This window comes from Schistocerca nitens, chromosome 5 (assembly GCF_023898315.1).
Source record: "Schistocerca nitens isolate TAMUIC-IGC-003100 chromosome 5, iqSchNite1.1, whole genome shotgun sequence".
NCBI classification, from domain to species: Eukaryota; Metazoa; Arthropoda; class Insecta; order Orthoptera; family Acrididae; genus Schistocerca; species Schistocerca nitens.
In genome coordinates this window covers 113843398-113855847 of record NC_064618.1, presented here as the reverse complement: position 1 = coordinate 113855847, position 12450 = coordinate 113843398, and positions in this window count along the sequence as shown.

The window sequence follows — 12450 nt, the reverse complement described above, 5'->3', positions numbered from 1 at the left end:
AAATCTTACCAGTTCTTAATGCATCTCCATCAGTTAGTACCACACCATTGCTTTTAACAATGAACGAAGTCAAGATATACACAGTCAACTACAACAAGAGGATTGTAACGTAATAATCATTAATTAACCCATATAATCTCCAAAGACGAAGGGAGCTTATAAACAGATCGCTAAATGTCGCAGCCTCCTCAGCATGGAAACCATGATCCAACCTGAGCCTCACTGTGGTACGGTTTCACACTGTAGTTGCAAACCGCGATTTTTCCTGTCGTTGTTTGACCAGTGTACCTTCTTTTATTCTCCATCCCAGTAACCATTACATTTCATGATGACAAAAGCTTCATTGAATGAAAATGTGTTTCCATTTTCCAAAACATTTTCATCTGCCTTGGAAGAGTTAGACACTTGAGCTTTGTCATAGTACAGATATCTGTCACTCTGAAACAGTAGCTTGTTACTGGCATAAAGGATAAAATTTTTGATGAAATAATATTATATTGTGATGTAGCAAGAACGAAAAATTATAGTAAACAACCTTTCATTACTATCAAATGAGTTTAAAAATTGCGGCAAAACTTTATGAAATTTTTAATGAAAATAGGATTAAATTCCTATTACATCAATTTCAGGTAATAATTTTCAAACATAGACTAAATTATGTTCACAGAGAAACATATTTACCACATATCGAAACATGTTTAATGATAAATGAATTAAAAATAAATGTAACCATCTACTTAATTTAAAATAGTTGTGACAATTTAATGACTGCTGATATTCAAATAATTGGTCTTGGTATATTCTATTAACAAATGATATAATAAGCGTCATTTATACAGTGATACAGACTTTTACATGAGGAAATCAGATATATGCATGGAGCTTTTGTTAGTCTGAAAATCAAACAAAGAGAAAAGTTTCAGTTTTTTTTATAATAGATGTTCTAAGAAATAATGTTTGAAGACTATCCTCAGGACACTTTTATAAATTAATTTAAAACAATGTACTAAAGTGACAGAATGTCTTCAAAACAAAATATTAAAGACGTTTGTATATGGAGATACAGTAGGTTTGAAGTGTAAGCTGAACTGAACCATTGTAATCAGTGGAAAGTTTTCATACCGATCTACAGACAGATGTACCTAGTGTTACAAGATGAGTTTTGGTCAACTATGTAAGAACAAAGGCAATGTTGGTAACATAGACATAAATGTTTCTACCACAAGCTACAACAATTTTATGGTATGCTTTCACTTTATGAGAGGTACAGCGATGCAGGAACTGAAAACTAGTTTATTTTGTTTAATATGTTGGACATCGATCAACAGAAGTTTAACTCACAGTAGAAATTGTGTGGTAGTAGCACATGGGATCAGTTCCTAGTAGTTCTTCTTAAATAACTGCAACGACAGATTAACTGGCCTTTCCTCATGGAGTGAAAGATATGTCTGAATCACATTCATAGATTACTGTTCTACAACGAATCTTGGAAAAAGCGGTAGTCAGCAGTAGCGCTTAATTCTATGACAGTCGCATTAATTGAGCTGTGAAAATATAAACACTTAAATAAGTATTATTTGTAATTTCTTGTGTAATATCTCTCAAAACTTCAGTGCTTAGAGAACTTTGCTATAACTTGAAAATGCGCTTTCACCACATCAGTATGAACCTTGTGGCCATTTTTTACTTACATAAATTTTTTAATTCCGTTAAGCATCTCCAGCTATTGAAATCTGTTACACAGACATTACTAAATTACACTGTTTTACAAAATCAGTAGAAGAATCTCTTAGTCATGGGTGTTACCATGTCTTATTACCAATCCAGAATATGAGTCATCTAAAGATAAAATGCTGAGTGTTACAATATCTTATTACCACTCGTGAATTTGAGTCAGCTGAAGACAAACATCGAGGACATTTAACTTCAAATTAATGTACCTACCCATCTATCAATGTACAATCAAAAACTTGGTTTACAGCTTTGATAAAAGAGCATTTGGTCCTTAGAATCATTTGAAGTTAGTCAAACTGAATGACATATGACTGAGGAATCCATCTGCAGGGCAATGTACACGTCGCCAAGCATGTCCTTGAGTTCTGTCTTCTTAATATCGCTGAAGAGATTTCCACAACTGAATTTAACTGAAGTTTGTTACTTCAATAGTAAACTGATGCTCTCTTCCTAAATGCTGTTAATCGTCACAACTGCTGCATTCAATGTTGGTCAGTAGTTTCTGTAACAAATTTAAAACCCAGTTTTTAAGCAGTTTATCATTGATGATACACTATCCTATAAGAAATACAGTACCTTATATGTAAAATCAGTACACATTCCTTATAGGTATTGAATGAGATATGATGAATGACTTTTGTTGTGTGTAATCACACGTCCGCAGCTCGTGGTCGTGCGGTAGCGTTCTCGCTTCCCGCGCCTTTGTTCCCCGGTTCGATTCCCGGCGGGGTCAGGGATTTTCTCTGTCTTGTGATGAGTGGGTGTTGTGTGATGTCCTTAGGTTAGTTAGGTTTAAGTTGCTGTAAGCTCTAGGGGACTGATGACCATGGTGCTCAGAGCCATTTTTTGTAATCACATGTAAGTGGGAATGGTCTACCAATGCCATATTTTGGCGGTAGCCGCTCACCAAATTTATGCTGCGATTATAAACATAGTGCCATAGGCTCAAGGTATAGTGAAGCATGACCCAATGACAAGACAGATGTCTAATTACACCAACATAGTATCTGTTGCTAGAGTGTGAGGACTAATGTCTTGCAAAAGACATTTCCATAATCACAAATATTCTTGGTTTCTTTCGTACGGATTAGTGGATAGATTTTAAATCAGCAAAGAAACGGCGTGGAACATCGCCCCACCTCTAACATTGTCGCTATACGTACAGAAGTTTGAAACACAGAATGAAGTGATCCTGCATCCTTGACTAAGAATTTAGCTCGTTGTTCAATGCAACGTTATTCGTCCATCGAAAAGGTCAGCTGATGTCAGCTGAGTAGGTACACTAATCTACATGCTCAACATGGCTGCTTGACAGATGGATTCCACTGAAATTCAAGCTGACGTCTAATTGCCATTAGTGCCTGTTTGTGTATGGAATACAGTTATCTGCAGTGCTTACCATTAAAATTTCATCACTGTGGACGGGAAATAAAGAAATTTTGCTTGTGTGAACACAGTATAGTAATTATACTTTTCTGTAAATTTGGGGGTGTATAGTGCGTGAACTTTAGAACACAGCTCTTGTACTCAACGATAAACACATTTGGCTTAATGTGCTTCAGACTGTAGACGCTTTCACTACTGCGTTCTCCTACCTTTTTAAGAATGCGTAGCTATTGGTTGCTCACTGTTCAACGCAGTGCCGCAAATTTTTCATTCTGTTGAGGAAACCCAGTTCGTCGTAGACTTTTATATAGTGAAACAAATCCTAACATAAGCAACACTGGGGTATTAATATTCAGTTACTTCGTTTGGTTCTGGTTACAGCCACGTGAAGAGATACCTACATGGCTGTTCAGTAAAACTTCAGTCTGATGAAGCCATAATGCAATAATCATCAAATTGATACGACGTGTACCACAAGCTAGATTTAGCAAATAATTACCATTTTAGTGAAACCACACGACGGAGGTGGAAGTAATGCCATCTACATTCTGTATACAAGGAAAGAATACACACTAAGTATCTCACTCAGGAATACCTTTTCTCTGTGAGAACACGGTATTTGTTAAGAAGAAGAAACGTTCACTAGCATGTGTCGAAATTCGAGATGGGAAGCGTCATGGTCTGCGTAGAGTGGTTTATCGTTCCACAAATATCAGACAACTGTCATACTGACAGGGGGTCTATGGAGGTACAGGCAGGTAATACTCAATGACAATTCAAGATATCTACCTCCTGAGACCGTTGTCACTGGGATGTAGAGGACTGTAGTGACGCCATTTCCCATGAGTCACAATATACGCTCGTTTGCAGCAAAGTAAGTTACATGCGAACAGCGCGACGTCGTCTGGATCAAAACAACTCCCAGCACGGGGAACATCACTGCAGCCTCAACTGTCGCAGTAGCAGAGGCACGCGCGCCAACATGGGTGTGTTCAACGACATCACTGCACTCTGGGGCGTTTTCCGACCAGTTTCGGTTCTGTGTACTGCATTCAAATTGACGTATCATTGTGTCGAGACTCGTAGGGAATCAAAGAAATGCACTAAAGAGACGTGTCCGTCCTCTGCTAGGCTGCTGCTCTGCAGCATGGCATCTTTACCAAACAGAATTTACTGTGGACGTCGAAGAGGCACAGTGAAGGCCGTCAATGTCGGTGACAACGGGAACTTACACTTCTGGAAGAAAAGTTCCTTTACATCCAGCTGCTGCTGCTGCTATAATACGTAATAGGTACAGCGATGTTGCTGCGGTGATGAGCCCTAGACGAAGAATCAGGTGGTAGAAACCTGAACTCTAATAAATCAGGTGCTTTGGAAACTCATTTGGCTCCCATACATCTAAAAGTTGACTGCATCACGCCAAGAGTCCACAGCACAGTGGAAGAAAAAACAACAATAAAATTACATTTAATTATAAACAGCAAAAAGAGGTAGAGAGACGGAGAGAGGGAGGGAGAGAGAGAGAGAGAGAGAGACAGATGGAAAAGTTGAAACTTACAATCGAATGCGACAGTCGCCACCTGTTTACTTTCCTTGAGGACTTAGGACTTCGGCTGATCTCTGCTGCTTAAGCTTCTTGGCGTTGATCGATTGAAATGCACAGTTAAAATACTAATTCTGCCTAATGATGCTGGGTACTCCAAAGACTGGTTGTTTAGAAAATAGGCGGTGAGTGACTAATAACAACAAACTCCACTAGTAGCGGAGAAGGCCTCCAGTTTGGATAATAAATTATGGTAACTAAGATTAGACTATAAGCATTTTGTCCTATCTGAGACTTGCACCAATACAAAATGCAAGTGGACTATTTGGTGGCCATCATGGATTCTAATGAACAATAATTACATGACATTTATGGGCCATTAATTAGATCCTAAATATAAGAAGTAAGAACATGAGTGAACGGTTTGTTAATATTATGGTTATAAATTAAAGGTTTGTTTCCATATGGATCATTAAATTGTACCACATCAAGTAGTCAGTTTGTTTGTATAAACAGAACGAAGGACCATTTGAGCCAAGTCTCTCATACATACCCTACTTGATAGAGTATCGGCCTGTCAGCAACCCACGACAAGGTCTATTTAGTGGATGCAGATCTGGAGGATATACTAGCCATTGCAATAGGCATTTGCTAGCTTTACCTCTTTGAAATATATCACAAAGAGATCGAAGTTGGGGCGTGACCACTAGCCTCACATCTGAGAAATGTAATGCCTGCTGCCAAATTAATGGCTATGCAAACCATCAAATTGTGTATCCAATGACAAGCCACATCATTATGCCATGTACAGTGAAGAATGCAATTTCGCAATCTGCATATACTCCTAAATCTATATGACAACTCTGTTATTCACGCTTAAGTGCCTAAGCAGTTGGGTCTCAAGAAACTAATTTCGCATTTGGATGGAAAAGTTGGAGGCCGTAACTTCGTGAAAAGGTCTCGTTGCAACAAAAAATACCTTAGTTTTAATGAATGTCACCCCAGCTTTCGTAACATATTTGTTACATTCTCTCGCCCGTTTTTGAGCTAATATAAAAGGAACTATTCTTCTTTGTACCTCTCAAGTGTCCTCGGTCCATGCTTTTTGTGAAGGATACCACATAACTGAGTAATACTCTAGCTGAATTCGAACAAGTGTAGTGTAAGCAGTCTCTTTAGTTCTTTTGTTTGTTATCCTAGGAATCTTGACACATGGATACATTCATTGTGATGCTGCAAACGACATCAAAACTGAAAATACGATGTGCTGCCTCTACTGCGTGCATTGATGTCACTGGCTTGGCTCTCTCTGCTACCATGACTATAAAAGCCACAGCTATGGTCATCGTACTGGCCGTCTGTGTTGATGCAGGCGGCTTCACACAGTGTGTGTGGATTCTTCCTTGCAGCAAACGAGCCCATTCGTTGACTCGTGTCATCACTGCAAAATCCTATACAGCTGTGAGACAATAACCTTGGGCAGGAGAGATCTTGTGGTCATTGAGTATTACCTCCCCGAACCCCATAGATTCCGTATTCATACGGCAGTCATGAGATACCAGTGCCAAATAAATTCATGTAAGGATAAACTGATACTGCCACTCTCACACATCGAAATGTGCTGCTCCTCTATTAAAGTGTTGCTATTCTTAGTAACATACAATCTCAATGAGAGTGGGAGTAAACGTGGCTATGGTGCTGTGAATGACAGTCCTGGGAGGTGGGAGTACGTGTACGCATTTTGTGGAAATGTGTAGTATGCTTTTACAAAGCTCGCTCATGAGTTCTTATTGGAGGACGTTTTCACAGCTAATTTCGAGACACGTTGTAATTCTGAAAGCAATTCATATAATCTACAACGTCATCATATATTAAAAATAATATATTTTTTTTTTACTTTTAGAACTTCGTTTTTAATTTCAAGAAGGTAAAGATGCACACCCACTGCAGTTCAGCCAGTAGGGTCGCACTAAAAAAGAACGCAAAGCATCCATTGCCATCGGATCCCTCTTTCCTAGCTAAAATATGACAGCTGTGCATTTATAGTTTCACTGGGACAGAAAATGTGTAAATGGATTTTGTAAATAAGATCAGTAGCGCTCTACTTGATAACAATTTGATTTCTGTTTTATTCACTGTATACATCGTCTGAACAGGCCTTGAAGGCCCAAATATACTGATCCCACTGTCATCATCAGACCACAGACGTCGTTGGATGCAGGTACAGAGGGTCATATGGTCAACACATCAACACATCACTTTCCTAGCCATTGTTAGCTTTCATGACTGGAGCTGCTACATATCAGTCAAGTAGCTTCTCACATCGTGTGGTTTCTTACATCACGTGCCAGCCTACCATGACTGCGCTTAACTTCTGTGAACGAATGGGAACCGGTGTTACCATGCTGCAAGACCATTTGCATTATCACCATATATACATACAATATGGTTTTCCTTTTGTACACAGAAACTTTAATAACACAGCTTAGAAAAGACATAGATATGTTTCTCTTAGGTGGACATAGATATGTTTCTCTTGGGATATGTTCCTCTTAGGTGCTTTAATAATAAGAGTAACTAGATACTTTTTGCACCAATACTATTTGTTAATAATAACTAGAGTTTTTTACAGTGATAAAGTATTTATGTAATTAGTTTCTAATGGAAGTCTTTATAAAAAATATTATATAATTATTTGGTCTATTTATTTCAACAGAGACTTTTTTTACAGTCATTAATGCTGTTGATACAATATTAGAGATTTATGTCTTCGAAAATAGAGGTGTGTCAACAGTACACATTACTTTCATACACAGTGTATTCAGTTTACTGGCATACATGGCGTGCAATCAGTCCATTCAACATGCATATATATAAGCACATGCGCTATCGCTAAGTGACTGAAGTGAGTGCAAGAGAGTGTTGATCTTATTCTCACAAACAAATGTTTGTTGCCATGATATGACAGGCAAATTTTCAATTGTGATACAATGTTTAGAACATGCTTTTGTGACAGAATGCATACTTCATGCACCATGTGGTGGAGAAAAGGCGTCAAATTCCCTGCACAAGAACTACTTGTATTGAAAATTCGCTGATAGCCGTTGAGGCTGCACAATTGTGACATACGAGCACACAACTTCGTATGTCAGCACATACGGTACACGCCACCGTGTGAACGTTGTGTGGGAGGCCTTGTCATCGCTCTCACAGCGTGCTACATGAGCTAGGAGGCTCTCAAAATCAGCTTATACTCCAAAGGGTGGGTGTTCTTGAAATATTTAAGAACTTGTTTTCCTCAGTGAGCACTCAGGTAGACACCAGTTCCTGACTAGAGCAGTCTATGAAATGGCTTTGTGAATGTTCACTCTTAGTAAATGAATAGACGCATCTAGAACAAAAATGTTGTTAATTTGTGTCTTCATTCATTTTGCAGGAAGGAAGTCAGGATATATTTTTTGACACATATGTACTGAAAAGTAAAGATCTACGTTTCTCTCACACGGACCAGCTACTTTGGAAAAGTAGAGGATCTGACAACTTTATAATTCACATCTCTTTTTGCTTCCTGTCACCATTTTGCTTTTCTTCTCCTGGCTTGCTTTCATTTCATTTTTTTTTCAGACTGTAAATGTGAATTGAAGTATTTAGTTATGACTCTCAAATTTGGGAGTGTTCCGTAGTTTAAAATTGAAATCGATGCTCCAAAGTTATAAAACCACAAAATTTAGCCGTTTTGCATGTGCTCGAACACTTTTTGCACTTTTTGCACAATTTTTTGGCAAGTCATTATTGTTCACATGAAGCAAGATTGGTGTTCGAGATTTCTGACGTTGATAAAGCCTCTTTTGGCAGCTATATCCTTTAGCCAAGGAGTACCTGGTTGAATGTCTTATCATAGCCATTTACTGCGTTCTCGAGAACTGGCCTAGTACCTGTATGACACTGAAATTATAGTAACGGAACCACATTGCAGTTGAGCCACCCTGTGATAGTATGCAATTCTCCCAACAAATAGATAATGAAATTTTTGAAATTTTTGAAAACATACCCAGCGATCTTAAAATTTGTTAAATTAAAATTTAAAACAGTCTTGATCGCAATTCTCTTTTATTTGTTGGAGTGAGTGACCGGTTTCGACTCTTTCATAGAGTCATCTTCAGACTACACAGCGGTGGATGGACACTGCCAGACGAGTTTCCTCGAACCTCGACGCTCGTGAAACAGTGAGTTAGACGATCGTCGAGGTTCGACGAAACTCGTCTGGCAGTGTCCATCCACCGCTGTGTAGTCTGAAGATGACTCTATGAAAGAGTCGAAACCGGTCACTCACTCCAACAAATAAAAGAGAATTGCGATCAAGACTGTTTTAAAGTTTAATTTTAAATAGATAATGCGTTTCTCCTCCACATCATTACCACATTCTTTGTTGCAATATTTCAGTTCACAGCATAAAAATTCACCTCATTAACGGTGGCATTTGATAGACTGTAGATGGTTTTTGGGGAGTTAGCTTTCCAGAATGGATGGACACACGTGAATGGAGGGAGCTGGGTCTCAGAAGCCCACTTTACAGTTTTCTATGTGAGTGTACAAGATCCATTCCCCAAATACATCTGCAACTTCAGAGTAGTATAAAGCTGGTACGTCATTGAATCGGTGCGTTCCTAAGGTAAGAGGATGGGTAAGGGAGCTGCTGCAAATCGGTTGGTAACGATAGTGTGGTGTTCTGAGATAACACACGAACTGAGTTTACAGTAGTTGGTACCAGAAGTACCGTCTACGTCTGTTATAGCTAGAATACCGCTGCACAGACCAGTCACGTTGCTCATGAGAATCACGCCCCCTGGATGGCAGCGCCACCAGTAAGAGATAAGAGTGCTTAAGCAACTGTGCGTGAGCAGAAGATGTCAGTTGTTGCAAGTTGTAAGTCAGTCCTGGTCTTTCTAGGGAGTTACTGCAGAATATGAAGATGGTATCCGTTCTTTCAGACATGTCCGAAAGAACAGAATTTTCATATAGTTAAGGTAACCGGACATTGACATTCTTGTTCTGTGCTGGATGCACAAGCATTGCCCGAACTCTTACGGGACTCGGTAGGATTGTCTGCCGCAGGGGCACTACGAATGTAGCGTTTGGACATTCAGTTGGGAATGTGGGTCTCACGGGGAGCGTGCAAGGGATAAATCCGTGCAGTCGCACTATCCTCTGGGCCCTCGGTGGCTCAGATAGATAGGGCGTCTGCCATGTAAGCAGGAGATCTCGGGTTCGAGTCCCGGTCGTGGCACACATATTCAATTGACCCCGTTGATGTGTATCAACGCCTGTGACAGCTTAGGGTCTTGATTTAATTATCATTTCATTCTTGTAGAATGTTTGTTGTGTGTTCAAGTTTGTAACCGATAGACAGACTATTGTTAGTCTTCAGTGCAAACAGAACAGTGAATAGAATTATCGTGTAACGAGCCTGGAGAGTTAACTAAGCACTGTTAGTTTCGAACTATTGTTCAACTAGTAGATCAAGACAGAAGTTTAGTTTTCTTCCGATTTTATTTCAGGGAACTATAGTCAATGCAGAAGAGATAGGCTAAACCTGCATTCTACGATTGCCGTAGCCAGCTTACCAAACGTAAGTAATATATTTTACTTGTCACTATTTTGTGTTACTTTCATTGCGTGTAAGGTGCCCTAGCACCTGCTCATCTGTACTACCATCATCATCAGTGTTCTGCCAAAAGGCAGGTTTTCACATAGTAGTTCTCCAGGCTGTCCGGCCTTCTGCCATCCTCTTCAGGTCTGCATAATTTCCTCTTCCCTTTATGCTGTCTATCATCTTGTATCTCCTTCTTCCCCTCAGTCTTCTCCCAGAAACCAATCCTTCCAAAGCATCTGCTAGCAAGCGCTCCCATATCAATGAATGCCCCAACCAGTTCCTTTTACTTTCTCTTACAACCTTCAGCAGACACCTTCTCTCACCAACCGTTTCCAATACTCTTTAATTACACTCTTTCAATCCAGCTTATTCTCTCCATTCTCCTCCACATCCACATCTCAAATGCTTCTCACCTTTTTTTTTTTTTTTTTTTATCCTCTCGTCTCGCGTCCGTGTTTCTGCCCCATATAGTGCCACACTCCAGACAAAAGATTTGACAAGCCTTTTCCTTAGACCTTTAGCTAATTTGCCACATAAGAGTTTCTGTGGAATGCTTCCTTCTCTACAGCAATTCGAGTTTTCATCGCCACGTGACATCTCAAGTCTTCAGTTATTTCTCTTCCAAGATATTTAAATGCACTTACTTGGCTAATGGTAGATTGTCCTATTTTAATACTGGACAGTCTGCGTCTTGTACTGATGATCATACTCTTTGTTTCTGCTGTGTTTATTTGCATCCCACATTCCACACAAACTTCATTCCGATCATTTAGCGTGTTATTCACTGTCCGATCACTTTCTGCCACTAATACCATGTCATCAGCAGTTCTTATACATTCTATTCTCTTTCCACCAATACATATTCCTCTTTTCCCATCTAAGTCTTTCGCAATAATCTCTTCAAGGTATGTGTTATACAACAGTGGTTAGAGGCAACAACCTTGTCTAACACCTCGTCCAATCCTACTTCCCTCTGACACTTCATTTCCAATCCTTATACTTACTTTCTTTTGTAAATAAAGATTCTGTATCAGTCGTCTCTCTTTCCCATCTACTCCTTTCCTCTTCAAAATATCCATCAGCTTGTTCCACTGAACTCTGTCAAAAGCCTTTTCTAAACCTATAAAAACAGCAAAGATTTCTCCACCTTTTTTCATATATCTTTCCCCTATAGTTCGTAACAGGCAAATAGCATCTCTTTCTCCTTTTCCTCTTCTAAATCCGAACTGCTCCTCTGCAATCCCACTATCCAGCTTGCCTTCTATTCGACACTCTTAGCAAGACTTAAGCTGTATGAGGAATTAGACTGACGGTCCGGTGCTCTTCACATTTTTTAGTGTTTCTCTTTTTCTCTGTTGGTATCATGACTGTGGCAAGGAAGTCCTAAGACCATTTCCCTTTGTCATATATCTCGTTACAGAGGTAGACTATTTCCTTTCTTGCCTTGTTTCCCAGACTCTTCAACAGTTCTGCTGGCAAATCATCAATTCCACATGCCATCCTATTCTTCATCTCCTTCAGCGCCTTTTCTACTTCTGCTTTCTTCAGTGGCAGGAAATTAACATCAAAGTGTAGTCTCCTAGGTCGCAACATAGTTGTTGAGGCACCTGGATGGGAGTGCGCGTGATGTACGCAGGAGAGGTCAGTGTGCAGTTGATGACATCGGGAGCACGCATTTGATAACCCTGAATGTGAATAGCGTAATGTTGACGACAGCCCTTGGTGCTGTGTTGACAGGCCTAGATGCGGTGTTGATGGGCCTGGGTGCTGTGAGCATGGCACTGACAGAGCTAGGGACATCACCAATGTGTTATGCTGGAAGCCCACGTCCAGATGGTCACAAAATTTCTGCAAGGTATAATAATAATAATCCCGTGTGGAGTTGATAGTCTCCCATCGGGCGCGTCCCCAGGTGGCGGATAGGGGAATGCTCTCCAGATATGGAGGGTACCGGGGAAATAAAATACCCGGGGTGGACCAAAACTATCAACCGAAATCCACTAACGTCTGCCTGGTATCCAGCGGTTAGGGGTCAGCGTCTGTTCGCCTAGATGGTGCGGCTGCAGCAACCTTCTTGATCTCAACAAGCAGGTCGTATTCCTCGAGATCTTTCCTCGGAAGCACCACCACCAAG